Consider the following 15,869-nt stretch of genomic DNA (forward strand, 5'->3'; position numbering starts at 1 on the left):
TGTATACAAAGTCATCGACTTTGATAAGCCTGGTATTTCTGCGTGTAGCAGTATTGATGGCGTCCGTGGCCAAAATGATTGCTTCGTCGATTTCTTTGTCCGACAGATTGCGATCTGTAGCGAGTTTCTTCAAGTTCAGCCTTGGTGCTAAATCTGACTTGAATTTGTCCCAATCAGTGTGGGCGAATGACCTGATGGTTATCTTAACTCGCTTCTGCAGTTGTGAAGTTGAGGCCATTTTGAGTTCAACTGCAAAATGGTCGGACATGCCTGGCAAGGTTTTACAGGAAGTTACCTGAAAACTTTGCTTGGTTTCATCAGACAGCAGGAAAAAGTCAATGATGGATTGACTAGCGGGTCTTGTCGGCGAATCCGGCGAGACCACCTCAAGGTTGGCTGGCGTGAAAGGGTCGTGGATCCAGTTATACAGGGTTTTCCCATTTAAATTTTCTGCCTTATCGCCCCAGGATTTGTGCCGTGAGTTAAAGTCGCCACCGAAGATAATATATTTTGATTTTAACTGGAGATCGTCCAAGACTTTTAAGTCTTGGCCCAGTTGCTCACTTGGGGAATTGCATTTGAAATAAACGGAAACTACCAAAATCCGTTTATTATCGATAGTTTTAACTATTGCCGCTGCAGCGGAACAGACCAGTAAGCCCTCGATGACGATTTCCTCAAAATGGTAGTCTTTTTTGACTAGAAGGGCAGCGCCCGTGTTGCTGTTATGCCGAATAGTGGTATATCCGGTGAAATTGACATTATGTCTGTGGTTTAGGTGGGTCTCCGAAACGCAAAATATGTCTGCTTTCAGAGTATCAACCAACGCTTGGGCAGTGGCACGTTGGGCGTGTGAGACCAGGGACGCGGAGTTAAATGTGACTATATTTAACTCCATAAGTTCATCAGTAGTTGGATTGCGGCAATCTGCCGCTGCTCATTTGTTTGGGCGGAAGCGAGGCTTTCGACCAAGTTCTTGAAGGCCAGTGGAGCTTGAGGTGCAGCTCTAGGAAGAGTATTCCTAGCTGCTTGGGCGTACGATACACCTGGCCGGGACAAGCTTTGTGACATCTGTGTCACCGTTTGCTTGGTCCTCGCCGTTTCTGCATTTTTTCGCGCCCTGCCAGCTTCCCTTCTGGCAAGCATATCTTTGTATGCCGGGCCTTGTGGAGCTTGAGGTGCAGCTCTAGGAAGAGTATTCCTAGCTGCTTGGGCGTACGATACACCTGGCCGGGACAAGCTTTGTGACATCTGTGTCACCGTTTGCTTGGTCCTCGCCGTTTCTGCATTTTTTCGCGCCCTGCCAGCTTCCCTTCTGGCAAGCATATCTTTGTATGCCGGGCATCCGCGGTAGTTGGCAGGATGTCCGGTCTGGCCGCAATTGCAGCAATGCGGCGCCTCCGCCGATGGTGCGGGACATTGTCCGCGGACGTGTTCTGTTGCGCACTTCATGCACCTGTGCACAATTGAACAGTTAGGGGCAATGTGGCCGAAGTTCTGGCAGTTGTAGCACTGCACTTCTTCAATTGGCTTGACTTTCTCAAGCGAAATCTTCTGGTGAAGTATATACTTAATTTTTAGTACTTCACTGAGTTCTTGGGAGGGCTCGAAGGTGGCTATGAATAGTCCCGATTGTGACCTCATCGGGAGTGCCGGGTTCTGGCTGTGCAGAAGCTTATCTGCTCGCGTAATTAAGTTGGCCACGGTTTTCAATTTTAATTGCGGGTAATCTTCATTGAGTTCCCGCAATATGTCTGCTGGATCTGTCTCCCTGTGGAGACCGCGAATAACCAGCGACTTGGTTCTTAGGGTCGGTGGGGTGCTGGTGGTGGCGTGAAGCCCTTTCTCTCTTATGAGAGCGAAAATTGCAGCATGGTCTTCAACCGTCTCGGCGAAGATGAGGGTCTTATCAGCCCTCGTGTTCTTTAGGGTTGCTTTCAACCCTTTCTCTTTAATTAACCGTAAAAACTGCGGTACATTTAGTCTGTACCCAGTTATCGGGGGAATCTTGGGATTCTTAGGGGTGGTTGCTTGGGAGAGGATTTTGGGGTGGTTGGTGGGGCACTAACCTTAGTCCTATTCACTGCCTTTTTTTTTCGGACGACGAAGTTGAAGGGGTCTCCTTCCTTCTCCTCGATGATTACCTCCGGGCACATGCCGTCATCTTCCTCGCTTTGCTGCTGCTGTTGTTGCTGCTGCTGTTGTCGCTGCTGCTTTCTCTGTTCCTGCTGTTGTTGCCGCTGCTGTACGATTAGCTGCTGCTGTTGCTCCTGCTGATGTTGGACCGGCTGCTTCGCGGCCATGTTAGCTGCTTTTAACTCAGCCATCTGCTGCTGCAGCTCCTTGATGAATGCCAACTGGCGCTCCAACTGTTGGGCCATGTCGGTCTTCTTCTGCTCTAGTTCCGCAATTCGCATGAGGAGGCTCGAGTTCCCCTCCATCATCGTTGTAGGGCCCGTGGTTCCCTCCTCTTCAGACGAAATTTCGTCCGGAAGAATAATCTTCGACCTCTTGGCGGACATTCTGTCCCCAAGCCCGTCCTTTGTTGTTGTCAGTTCACTGAAATAAAACAAATAAAACGGTTGTCAATTTGCACTGTAGTATACAGTGTCTCAATAATTTTGAGATGCACTGTATAACGCTATCAGAACGGTACTTCCTTTCGATTATTTTGCTGTCACTGGATATTTCACTTTTCCACTTTTTTATGTTCACCTTTTCTTTCACTCAACTGGTGACTTGAAGAAATCACCTCGCACTGTAATTTGTTACTCTCCGTCGCACGTCTGCTCGCTTCGATATCTCGGAGCGAACTGGATGGCTTCAGTGTTCACTTTCACCTGATTGTCAGTGGGGATTTTAGGTGGTATTGTTATTCGAGCTCGGAGCACCATGCCAACGAGATAGTGATCCGAGTTTATATTGGCTCCCCTATATGTTCCGACATTCATCAAGGCTGAGAGGTGGCGGCGTTCGATCAACACGTGGTCAATTTGGTTGAAAGTGGTCCCGTCTCGAGAGGTCCATGTATGTTTGTGTACCGCTTTCCGCGCAAACCAAGTACTTCCAACAACCATTTCGTGTGACCCTGCTAATTGAATAGTCCGCAGTTCGTTATCATTTGTTTTTTCGTGTAAGCTATGGGAGCCAACTTATCGCCTGAATACTGGCTCCTTCCCTACTTGGCTGTTAAAATCTCCCAAGTATGATTTTGATATCATATCTGGGACAGGCTTCGAGGGTCCACTCAACTGCCTCATAGAAGGTATCCTTCTCCGACTCTGCAGTCTCCTCTGTAGGGGCGTGAATGTTAATGAGGCTTATATTTCTAAACTTGCCTCGCAAGCGCAGAGTGCATAGCCGTTCGCTTATGTTTTCAAACCGATAACAGCAGGTTTCATTTTTTGGCTGACTAAGAAACCTACTCCCAGCAACTGGTTTCATCCAGTAAACCGCTATAATATATAGTGTAGCGGCTCTTCTCCAGGAAACCGGTCCCTGTCCATCGCATCTCTTGTAACGCTGTTATATCAGCCCTATATTGGGACGGGGTATCGGCTAGCTGCTCATCAGCTTCATCTCTGTACAGGGAACGCACGTTCCATGAGAAAATGAGCAAATCGTTATTCCGTTGTCGTTGCCGGGTCCGTCGTTTTAAAATCCGTCCTGTCCGAGGCTCCCATTGTGGCTTAGTAACAAGTTGTTTTCCGTGTAGGCTTGTCAGCCCTACCCAACCCCCAACCTGGAGGACCAGTTGGTGCAGTTTGTCCCGTTTTTAGGCGCGGGAGACTCGCCTTCATCTTTCTCCGTCTGCAGCTTTTCGTTACGAAAGAGCTCCCATCGGTCACCACGTGGAAGTGGAGATAGGGTTTGGTAGTAGAGCTGTTGGCGTTGGTTCAGCAGGCATTTCCCAGGTTTTATGCTCCATCGTGGGTACCAATCCACGTTTCGTCCTGGGACCTATAACACATCGTTCAATAAGTCCCGGGACTAACTATGAAATGATTTTATCGGCAAAATCCATTATTATTATTCAACATAATCTCCTTTAAGTGTAATACAATCATTTCAACGCTTCTCTAACTTTTCAATGCCATGTTTGTAGAGCGATTTGTCTTTTGACTCAAAATGAGCCTCAGTAGCAGCGATCACCTCCTCATTTGAGCCAAATCTTTTTCCCTGGAGCATCTTTTTGAGATCCGCAAAGAGCCAGTCAGATCCGGCGAGTACGGAGGATGAGGAAGCAAGCGTTGAATTTGGTAATCGTTTTGATTGACTTGTGGCACGGTGCGTTGTCTTGATGAAAAATGACTTTCTTCTTCTTCATGTGTGGGCGTTTTTTCGCTATTTCGGCCTTCAAACGATCCAATAACACCATGTAGTATTCGCTATTGATTGTTTTTCCTTTTTCGAGGTAGTCAATGAAAAGAATACGGACGCCAACATTTTGCCGGCCGACTGTTGTGTTTTTGGATGCTTCGGGCGGCTTTCACCGGTCGTACGCCATTCAGCTGACTGTCGACTTGACTACGGAGTGAAATGGTGAATCCATGTTTCGTCCACTGTCACATATCAGCGCAAAAAATCCTGTTTATTGCGAGTAAACAGTGCGAAACAGCTCTCCGAATCATTGATACGTTATTGCTTTTGTTCCATTATGAGCAAACGCGGTACCCATTTGGAAAAAAACCTTTTTCATAGCCAATTTTTGGTGCAAAATAGTAAATGCACTACCAGTTGATATGTTCACCATCTTAGCTATCTCGCGCACTTTCATTTTGCGGTCACCCATCACGATTTTCAATATTTGCTTGGTGTTTTCGAGAGTTACTGCCTCATTTGGCGGACCCGAACGTTCCGCATAATTTGTATCAGCACGACCGCGTTTCAAGTCATACCACCGAAAGATGGTTTTTTTCGACGGAGTAGAGTCCGTACAACGTTTTTCACGCCATTGCTGAGCTTGAACAGTGTTTTTTCCCCATTAGAAAACAATGTTTTATCAACACACGAAACTCGTTTTGGTCCATTTTTTCACGATTGCAAAAGTAGCGTCACTTTAATCACTATAGCTTTCTTGTTTATGTTTCGAATTACATCAAATTTTGACACATCTTATCTGAAGGTTGGTACTTCTGAACCTTGGTATATAAATGGCATTATTAGCGTTATTTCTACGCTAGTCCCGGGACTTATTGAACGAACCTTTTGACCACCATTCGAAATATCGACAGTGCAAAATAGAGAATTTCGAATTTCTACCAATTAGGCGAAAATATGAACTATCGGGATCCTACTGTATCTTTGTTTATAAGTAGACTTTGGACCACACCTTGTGACAATTTTAAGAAAAATTGTTTTAACGACCGGCCCCGGCACGATCACGGCCAGTGGCAGTAATCTGTTCAGAAATATTCGGTTTTAGTAATAACTAATATATGAATCAATTTCATCATATATCAGTGAAACCCAAATGCTGCCCTCTATAGTTCCGAGTCCTAGTCGGCCGCTAAAAACAATGAACCTTATCTTGGGAAAATAGACATGAAAAACAGAGCGAGATGAGTAGCATAACATCCTTGATCGATATGTCGTTGTATACACTATGGTGCAAAAATAAGTCAATGTTGTTTGAAAGTGTAAAGATTCTTTCATTACAGCGTAGTGTTGGAAGTTAGCAGAAAAAAATATTATTCTATAATGTTGGGGTACAACAAGTCTACTGGAAGCCTGAATAACTATGAACTACGATGTTCCTCTTTTGAAACAAATGCTATTCAAAGTGATGTTCCGTGCCTGTCGGCGACCTGTCTCAAAATAGGGCTGCATTCAAAAAAGCACGCTGGATAGAAAGGTGTGTCATTCCAGGCTGGACCACTACCAAACAAATTGCCCAGGTGCTACTAGAACACCGCCACCTCAGAGATAAATGTCGAAATTTACATGGGGATCAATACATACCCGGGATCAGCATTTTGTTGATATTATAGTTCCACCACTCAAGTAACGACACAATTCTTGAGGGTCTGGTGAAAATAAACATAGAATGGATCCAAAGGGCTTCACTTTAACACGTCTATGGGAGAATAGATTTTGATAAACTGCTCTTCAACCAAACTATCGGTGAATCGAAGGTCCCGTTGATTGTAGGTGACGGACAAATGTTGCCACCACCAATCCCGTCGCCATACCAAGTGAAATTATATTTTTTTAATGGAAACCATTTCTGCAATGGTTTTTCGGAAGCTCTCCAAAATACTGTTCTACAGCCACAATAGCTACTCAATATTCAGCAAAATGTGCTTTCGACGAACAAATTATTAAAATTTCTAAAACAGTATTGGTCGTTGGGAGCGAAATTTGGTAAATACGGTTGGTGTTCAAGCAAATCGTACTTTATTTCATTCAAGTTAGTTATAGTCAAAAGTACTTGCATGAAGTCGTGCATTGTCTTGATGACAATTTTTTTTATTCAGCTGTTTTAAAACTCGTCAAACGACAAAGACAACTTTATATTCGGGGGAAACCCACGCAATATCCGTGGTGTTGCTTGCTTTGAATTTACCTTATCCTTTAATCATAAATTCCACTGTAAACGTTCTTGCTGTTCTGGTTGGTTTAGGATCATGATGATAGTCATGTGGTGTATCAAATGAAAGGGCTTGGTTAATACTTTTCAAAAGCTATCTTCTGATATTCATCGACTTTAAAGCCGCCTATGATAGCATAGCCAGGGAAAAAATGTACACGGCCATGAGAGAATTTGGTATCCGGACGAAAGAGGATCACGCAGATATCCCTTCAATTGCCACACTTAAGACGCGTGCCCTTTTTTGAAACCTACCAACTATCCCCTTTTTCCCGTCTTTAGGAAAGGCCTCGGATTCCCAAAATTTCCTTACGAGTGGAAGCAGCAGAGCTATAGTAACAGCAGAAGCAGCGATAAATAATTCTATGGGGAGACCGTCAAGCCTAGCAGCTTTACACCTTTTGAGTGCGTTGATGACCGCGGAAGAACAGTCCGTATCCGCATGTTACGATGACTAACCATTTCATCCGCCAAAGGAGAATCCTCAGATCAGATTTTATCTCTGCGGCAAGCGATGGAAAAACTGTTGGAATATGGACACCAGTTGCACCATCTTTTCATCGACTTCAAAGCCGTCTATGATAATATAGCCAGGGTAAAACTGCACCGCCATGAGAGAATTCGGTATCCCGGCCATGAGAGAATTCGGTATCACTTTCGAGACCATTCAACATGAACAACGGTCTAGGATATCATGCATCCTCTTTAACCTGACCCTGGAGAAAGTGAATCGCGATGCAAATGTGAATGCGAGAGGCACCATTCTCTTCAAGTCCACTCAACGACTACGGGTCAAAGCTCTTACTGTACGATTCTACGATCTTGCCAGTCCTTATGTATTCCTCGCAGACTTGGGTTCTTAGAAAAAAAAATTACGAACTCTTGGCGCGTTCCAGAAAAGAATTCTCCGAACAATTTTCGACGAAATCTACGAGCGATACCACGACCTTCTGGTTGTGGATAAAATCCGGCTCAATAGGTTACGGTGGGCGAGTCACTTAATCCGTATGGATGAAGATGATCCAGCCCGGAAAGTTTATATGGGCAATATCTATGGTAGAAAAAGAAAACGAGGTAGACCCTGCCTAAGCTGGAGCGATGGCGTAGGTCAGAACGCCAGACAGCTTTTAGGGATATCGAATTGGTGGACCTCAGCGCAAAACCGGGATGTCTGGAATTCCTTATTAAGGCTGGCCTAGACCAGATACCGGTTGTTGCGCCGTTGACGATGAATATCTCCTAAGCAAAGATTGGTTGCTACTTTAACGGAATCTAGGAAACTAGGAAAAAATCTAATTTAAACGGCCGTCAACTGAGAAATATCGCACAGTTTATAAGGGCAATATCTATGATAGAACAAGAAGACGAGGCAGACCCTGCCTGAGATGGAGCGATTGCGTAGTTCAGGACGTAAGACAGGAAAACCAGGGTGTCTGGAGTTATCAAGGTAGGCTTAGACCGGATATCGGTTGTTGTCCCGTTGATGATATGCAGACAATTTAGTGCAGAGTATGGAGAAAAGGAGTGAAACCATTATTCGTAGCTAGGGAGGTTGAACACTATATTCATATTATGGCGAAAAATACTTTAATAAAATTTAAAATAGAATTTCTTTATTTAACCTTAAACTGGTCTTCCTACGAGACCGAAAGTAAAGCGGTGAAGTGCAGCCACAAAGATAAATTTCCCTTCCGTGGCCGAAGCTTGAGGGCTCAAATTTGAATTTCCAAGTCTCGAAAGCGGACGGGAAAATTACCTCGATGTAGCAGATGGTATGGGGGCGTTTTTCAGCGCAGAAATTTAGAGTATTTATTTTAAAGATGGTGAAATGATAGATTCGAATATGTACACATCTTAAAGCAAAATGTGAGGCAAATTACTGAGGATATTGGATAAATTAGCCATCTATCAGGACGATAATTCTAAGCACATTCCATATGTTCCTGAAAAGTGGCTAATTTATAACTGTCCGAAATTTCTGAAGACACCTTGGCAGTCAAAATTTTAACTTTATTGAACGCGTTTGGGAAAAATTGCCACGAAAATTAGAGAAATGATAAAAGCAAAAGGAAATCCTTCGAAATATTGAAATCCCGTTTTTGAAGCTTTTGTTGTTACGTTTTTTATAGGGATAATAATAAAAATATGTAATATACTTCTCTTGAAATCTCTGTTCATTATTTAAAACGTGCATATAAATGTTGTGTCCGGATGGCTCAAGTGGTTAGAGCGCTGGGCTGTCGTAGCAGAAGGTCGCGGTTCAAATCTCGCTGGGGGCAGAGGAATTTGTTATCGTGATTGGATGTCGGACACCAGTCGACTCAGCTGTGAATGAGTACCTGAGCCAATTCAGGGTAATAATCTCGGGCGAGCGCAATGCTGACCACATTGCCTCCCACAGTGTACTGTGGTGTACCGTTACGGTCTTGAATGAAGTGCTCTAACACACTTCAAGGCCTTGATCCAATGTGGATTGTTGCGCCAACGATTATTATTATTATTATTATATAAATCTTGAAAAAGAAATTGATAAATTAATACAAAAGACACGTTCAAAACATTAATCACTTTTTGTAGACGACAATGTTAACTGTTGAAAAGTAACTGAGATACGTTTTCATTTCCTGGGAGATTTATAGTTTCTTAAATGCAAATGTACAATATTAGACATGAGTTAATCGTTGTAGATATACCATTAAAAAGTTAACGAAGTAGCAATAATGCTATTAATATTAGTATGCTGATCCCAAGCCCAGGTAAAGCAGGAGGGTTTGAGGTAACGTACTCTGTACTATCCTCAGTAAAACAAAAATAAAATGCTGAGACCAGGGAAAGAGATAAATGGAGTATAGTTGGAGTTATTCTACTATGCTAAATCCTACCTGATCTCTCTTGGTGACAGGCCCCGCGACAGGTCGACCAAGAAAATGCATAGAATGTCGTTAAAACCATGATGATCGGATTAAGTCACAGGCCTCGGAGAAATCCTAGCGCGTCCACCTCAGTCGATGCGGCAGGACGGGCCCCGGTCCTGTCGAGAAATGGGCAAGGGTTCTTGACGCATGGACGGCGTCAGGACGTAAGCAAGTTAGTCCGCACACAACGAACAAAACAAATACGTGTCTCCACGCTAAATGTTGGTACCCTAACTGGGAAGACGGAGGAACCCGCAAAAGGTGCATTGACATCTGCGCTCTGCAAGAAACCCGATGGTCTGATCGTCGCCCACTCTTCCTTCAAAGCTTTTCTAAGTGTAATTAGACATGAAATTTCGCAGTTTTGAATTTTTCTTTTCAAATGTTCCCACAAATGCTCTATTGGATTTAGATCCGGACTTTGCGCCGGAGTATCTATCACTTTTGGGCAATTGTACAGCCGCCAAAGTCTACAAACGTAGGAGTTATGTTTGGGATCATTGTCCTCATAATAACAAAAATGCTCCATTTGGATTTTCCTTGCGCTTCGAAGTAAGTTTTCCTTAAGGACTGTGAGATGCTGATATTTGTCATATTTCCCATTTATAAACTTTAAATTGCCAATTCCCGCTGCTGACATACAGCCCCATACCAACTGAGAACCACCGCCATGTTTCACCGTGCACTTTAAATTTTTCAAATTCAGCTCCGTATTTGGCTGCCGCCATACAAAATTACTTCCATCTGATCCAAATATGTTATATTTGCTTTCGTCGGCAAATATAACGGTTTTCCAAAAATCGTAAGACCTATTTATATGTGCAATAGCGAACCGTAGCCTTTTTTGCCGATTTTGCTTACTTATATAGGGCTTTTTTCTGGGAACTCTACCGTGGAAATTATTCTTTCGAAGAATATTTCTAATTGTTTCGACACTTGTAACTTTACCAAACCTCTTTTCCGCCTGAGCTCTCAACTTAACTGCACTTAGTTTGGGGTTTATTTTCATTTTCCGCACGATCCATCTTTCTTCTCGGTCATTAAACTTTCGTGGACGGCCTGATCGCCCTTTCTTATCGATGAAACCCGTTTTTTTAAAGCGTGTAATTATTTCATGAACCGTCGATTTATTCACTTTCACGATTTCCGCGATCGCTCGTATCGGTTTATTGTCCTTGAAAAGATCAATAATAACTTTTCTAACATCACTACTAATCTCCCGCGTTTTCCGACCCATCTTTATTAAAGGTATGTATACACAGAAGAATTAAATGCGCTACTAATCAATGTTTAATCACCATGTTAAATCAAAAGACAACTCAGTTGCAATATTGTGCATTTTCCAAGAATTCATCGCTGTCCGGATACTTTTTTGACTTTCATAACAAGCATGTATACATAAATTCTCAGAAAAACAACTGTACTAAAACGAAATGATGATTTTTTTTCGCTCATTCGAAAGTGTTGCTATAAAATATTATTATCGTGGAAAACGAAATTATGTTACTATTTTACAAATCTATGTTTTTCGCATTACAATTCTAAATTAACCATTGTCCGGATACTTTTTTGAGTAACTGTAGGTGCACCACCCTGATTTTTTTCGGATTTTTAGGTTGGGTATTTTCCGAAAACGAGTCCTGTCTCACTTCAAGTGCGTACATTTTGACTCCTTACTCACGCACTTTGCAGTTTATGCCAAAACTTATGTCAGTTTCGGAAAGTACAAATCGGGACCTTTCATTTGATACCCTACACAACTATATCTGGTGAAATGTTTGAATGCCCCCTTTGCATGTATGGGGAGCCCCCCTTTAAACTCCACCTAAATTTATGCCACTCGCTGTATGCGTGAGATTTCATAGCTCCCATCTGTCCACCAAATTTCGTTCGAATTGGTTTAGCCGTTTTGGAGAAAAGTGCGTGTGACAGACAGACATACTGTGAGCGTCAAAAATAAGTAAACACCCATCTTTTTTGTATTTAAACTTTTATTGCACAATGTTTATTGATAGAAATTAAAATGTTTTATCATAGCTTGAAAAGCTCATATAATAGAAGTTTATGTCAGCACAAACACTTAAACAAAACAAAACATTTTCAAAAATAATTCATCTTGTCTTAAAATACTTATGAATTTACGCGGCAAAAGAAAGTATACAGTGGCAACACTTCTCGTTTTGTTTTTAATTATTTCCGGGAGTCACACAAATTTCTTTGAAACTGTTTATAAGTGAAGTAAGCAAATATAGTGCACTAATATTTTTCGTAGATTTTCTTTGTTTTTGTTTGAATAAGTGCAAAAGTATAACATTTAAGATAATGGGTAAGCAAACCACAAACGAAACACGAAAAATAATTTTAGATTTACATAAAGAAAAGAAATCTTTGCGTGAAATTGGAAAAATCGTTAGAAGGAATCATTGTACGATAAAAAAAATTATAGATTAATATACGACTCGTCATACTATTGAAAATTTACCGCGGTCTGGGCGACCTAAGAAGCTTACTGACTTCGAAGTGCGGACAATTGTACGAGAAGTAAGGAATAATCCAGTTTCAAGTGCAGTAAACATATCAAAGAAAATAGCTGAGACTTCAGGCAAATCAGTGAGTGCAAGCACAATTCGAAGAGCGCTCCACAAAAATGGTCTACATGGCAGAGTGCCACGTAAGAAACCCTATATTTCTAAAGCGAATCAAAAGAAGCGTATAAAATTCGCCAGAAAGTACCAAAATGAGGCTCCAAACTTTTGGGAAAACATTTTATACTCCGATGAGAGTAAATTTGAAATATTTGGGGCGAAAAAGCCACCAAAAATATGGCGAGCGAAAAATGAAGCATTTCTCGACAAGTGCGTTACAAGCACCATAAAGCACGGTGGAGGCTCAGTTATGGTCTGGGGATGTATGGCGGCATCCGGAGTTGGAAATCTAGTTTTCATCGAGTCTAAAATGACTAAAATAGACTATTTAAATATACTCAGGGACAATATCACTCCTAGTGCTGACAAATTGGGGCTGTCGGGAAACTGGATCTTTCAGCACGATAACGATCCGAAACATACGTCCCACATTGTTAAGGAATGGTTGTTATACCGAACGCCAAAAACCCTTGATCACCCACCGCAGTCCCCAGACCTTAATCCTATCGAGCATTTGTGGGAGCACCTTGACAGGAAAATCAGACAAAGAAGCATTTCCAACAAGGACGACCTCTAAAAAGGGCTTTAATCGAAGAATGGAACAACATTTCTTCAGATATTACAAAAAATCTTGTCAAATCAATGCCTAAAAGACTGAATGCTGTTCTAAAGTCACATGGAAAACAAACTAAATATTAAAAATTATTTCTAATTAATTATTGGATATTATTTCTTAGAGAAGTAAATTCTGTATACTTTCTTTTGACGCGTAAAATCAGCAGTATTTTGAAGCATTAATAATTTTTTGAAACGGTATTTTGTTTTGTTTAACTTTTTTTCAGATTTAAACTTCTATTATATAATACTTTTAACCGGTGATGAAGCATGTTAATTTTTATCAGTAACTGCTATGAAATTAAAGCTTAAATACGAAAAAATTAAGTGTTTACTTATTTTTGACGCTCACAGTATATCCGGTGAAAAAAATTTTTGAATCCCCTCTTTGCATGTATGGGGAGGCCCCCTTTAAACTCCACCTAAATTTATGCCACTCGCTGTATGCGTGAGATTTCACAGCTCCCATCTGTCCACCAAATTTCGTTCGGATCGGTTTAGTCGTTTTGGAGAAAAGTGCGTGTGACCGACAGACATTGAATCGATTTCAATAAGGTTTTGTTTTACACAAAACCTTAAAAAAGAAATTTATCGAAGTATCTATTTAAGTATGTACAGTGAGCGCAATTTCTATAGGCACACCCAATTTTTTTCAATTTTGAGATGAAATTCATGTTAAAACAAAATATTATATTCAAAGTAAAGTGGACACATTTATTTTAAATTATAATACAAACAAAAAATAACGAAATAAATATTATTAAAAAAATTAACAAAAAATAGCATTTCAGTGTGCAATTTCCATAGGTGCACTTTCGTTGTAACACTTTTACCAATCGAATAAAAGACATCAATCAAACTTTAGTATTTTGTTTTTGCACCATTATTTCTTATTATTTGAAATATTCTGTTTGGCATTGAATTAATAAGGGTTTTTAGTACATTATCATCGATTTCCCCCCAGCACTCTAATATTTTCTTTTTTAATTCAGCGACTGAGCTAAACTGCCGCCCATTTGCATAAACCCTTCTGGATAGTATTCCCCAAAGGTTTTCGATTGGGTTTATGTCGGGACTACGGGAGGGCCACTCCATTATTTTTATGTTTTTAGAATCTAGATAAGATTTTGTGAATCGGGAAGCATGGACGGCGGCGTTATCTTGTTGGAAAATAAAATCTATGTTATTTTTCTCGTCTAAATATGGGACAAGAATAGCCTCTAACAAATCGGTGTAAATGTCGGTGTCTGTCAAGGTTCATTTTTGTGGGTACTATCCCAAGACGAAGTTTTCCATGATAGGAGAAAGCACCCCAAATCATTAAACTTCCACCACCAAAGTTTCTGCTCATACGCGGAGGGTTATCTTTTCGTAGGTCGTGCCAGTAACAACTAAACCCATCGGGGCCATCTAAATTGAATTTCTTTTCATCAGAAAAGATAACTGTTTTCCATTCATCTTCCCATTTCATATGTTTCCGTGCAAAATCTAACCGGGCGGTTTTATGGCACTGTGTTAGGTGCGGAGCTTTCGCGGGTTTCTTGTATTTTAAATTGATATCGGCCTGCAAAATTTGCTGAACACGCCTCATTTTGATGGGAAGATTCAATTTCAGCGGACTTAATTTATTTTTCGTCGCTTCATCCTTAATTTGTGTGATGAGCCTGTCTCCAACTTTTTTGTTTCCTTTCGGGTGCTTTCGGGCGGCGTATTTAATACTTTTCCACGTGGCATACTGTTGTTGCTATATAAAACAATAATATAAGACTATGGATTTTAACCTACAGTATGCAAAATTCGTATTCGTACACCCATTTTTTTACCTATTATTTGTTATTTTTAAGTCAAATATTAAGAGATAAATAAATTTTATATTATTATAGCAAATGAAGAGGTTAATTCATGTACATAATAACAAGTATAAAATATATTTTAAACTTAATAATAAAAACAGTAATTCATATAAAACTCAAAACAAAATTCGTATTCGTACACCTACAGACTTCAAAAAATGTGCTAGAAATATAGTTTTAGTACTTCGTGGGAAATCCTTTTTGTTTTATTATTGCTCTAAGCCTATTTGGCATTGATTGAACTAATTTTTGGGTTAAGTTCGGTGAAATATTTTGCCATTCGGTCTGCAAGGCAATTTTCAGGTCTTCTTTATTCCTAATACTGTAATTTTTTAGATTCTTCTTGAAAATAGACCATAAATTTTCTATTGGGTTAACGTCAGGACTCTGTGGAGGCGTGTTTAAACACTTTCGACAATTGTAGAGTAGCCAAAGCCGCGTGTGAAGTGCCGTATGCTTCGGATCATTGTCCTGTTGAAATATATACTTCCTACGAATTCCCAAATTTTGTGCACTCTGATGTAAATTAGTTTTAAGAATTTGCACATATTGGCTTCGCGTTCATTATTCCATCAATAAAATGCACGTTTCCAACACCAGAAGCTGCAAAACATCCCCAAATCATCAACGAACCACCTCCATGCTTAAATGTAGGAAGCATGTTTTTTGGATATAGCCTCGTATTTTTTTCTCGCCATATACGAACCCGTCCGTCCGACAACTTTAGATTAATTTTGCACTCGTCTGAAAAAATTACTCGTTTCCAATAACGAAAATCCTTGTTTAGATATCTTTTTGCAAAGTTTAACCGTTTTCTTCTATTGACATTATTGATAAATGGCTTAGAAGCGGGAGTCCGGCTCTGTATACCGAATCTACGCAAATAATTCCGAACACTTTGGGGTGTAATTTTAATTTGGAACTGGTTTTGCAAAAGTCCTGCTAATTTCACTGCACTTATCGTGTTATCCTGTCGAACAACACGACGAACAAAGGATTGGTGTCTCCTTGACAAAATTAATCTGTTTCCATTTCTTTTTTTCTTCTCGATTCTACCAGACGAATTGTAAATCTTTACTACAGATTGAATTGTCGAGTGACTCCTATGCATAATTTTTGCAATTTGTCTCAAGGATTTACCATCCTTGTATAGCTGTCTCACTATCTTACGATCACTGTTCGAAAATTCACCACCTTTTCGACTCATTTGGAAAATTTGTTAAAGAATTAACTCTTTATTTGTAATTCCCAA

The sequence above is a fragment of the Hermetia illucens genome, chromosome 7 (assembly GCF_905115235.1).
Source record: "Hermetia illucens chromosome 7, iHerIll2.2.curated.20191125, whole genome shotgun sequence".
NCBI lineage: Eukaryota > Metazoa > Arthropoda > Insecta > Diptera > Stratiomyidae > Hermetia > Hermetia illucens.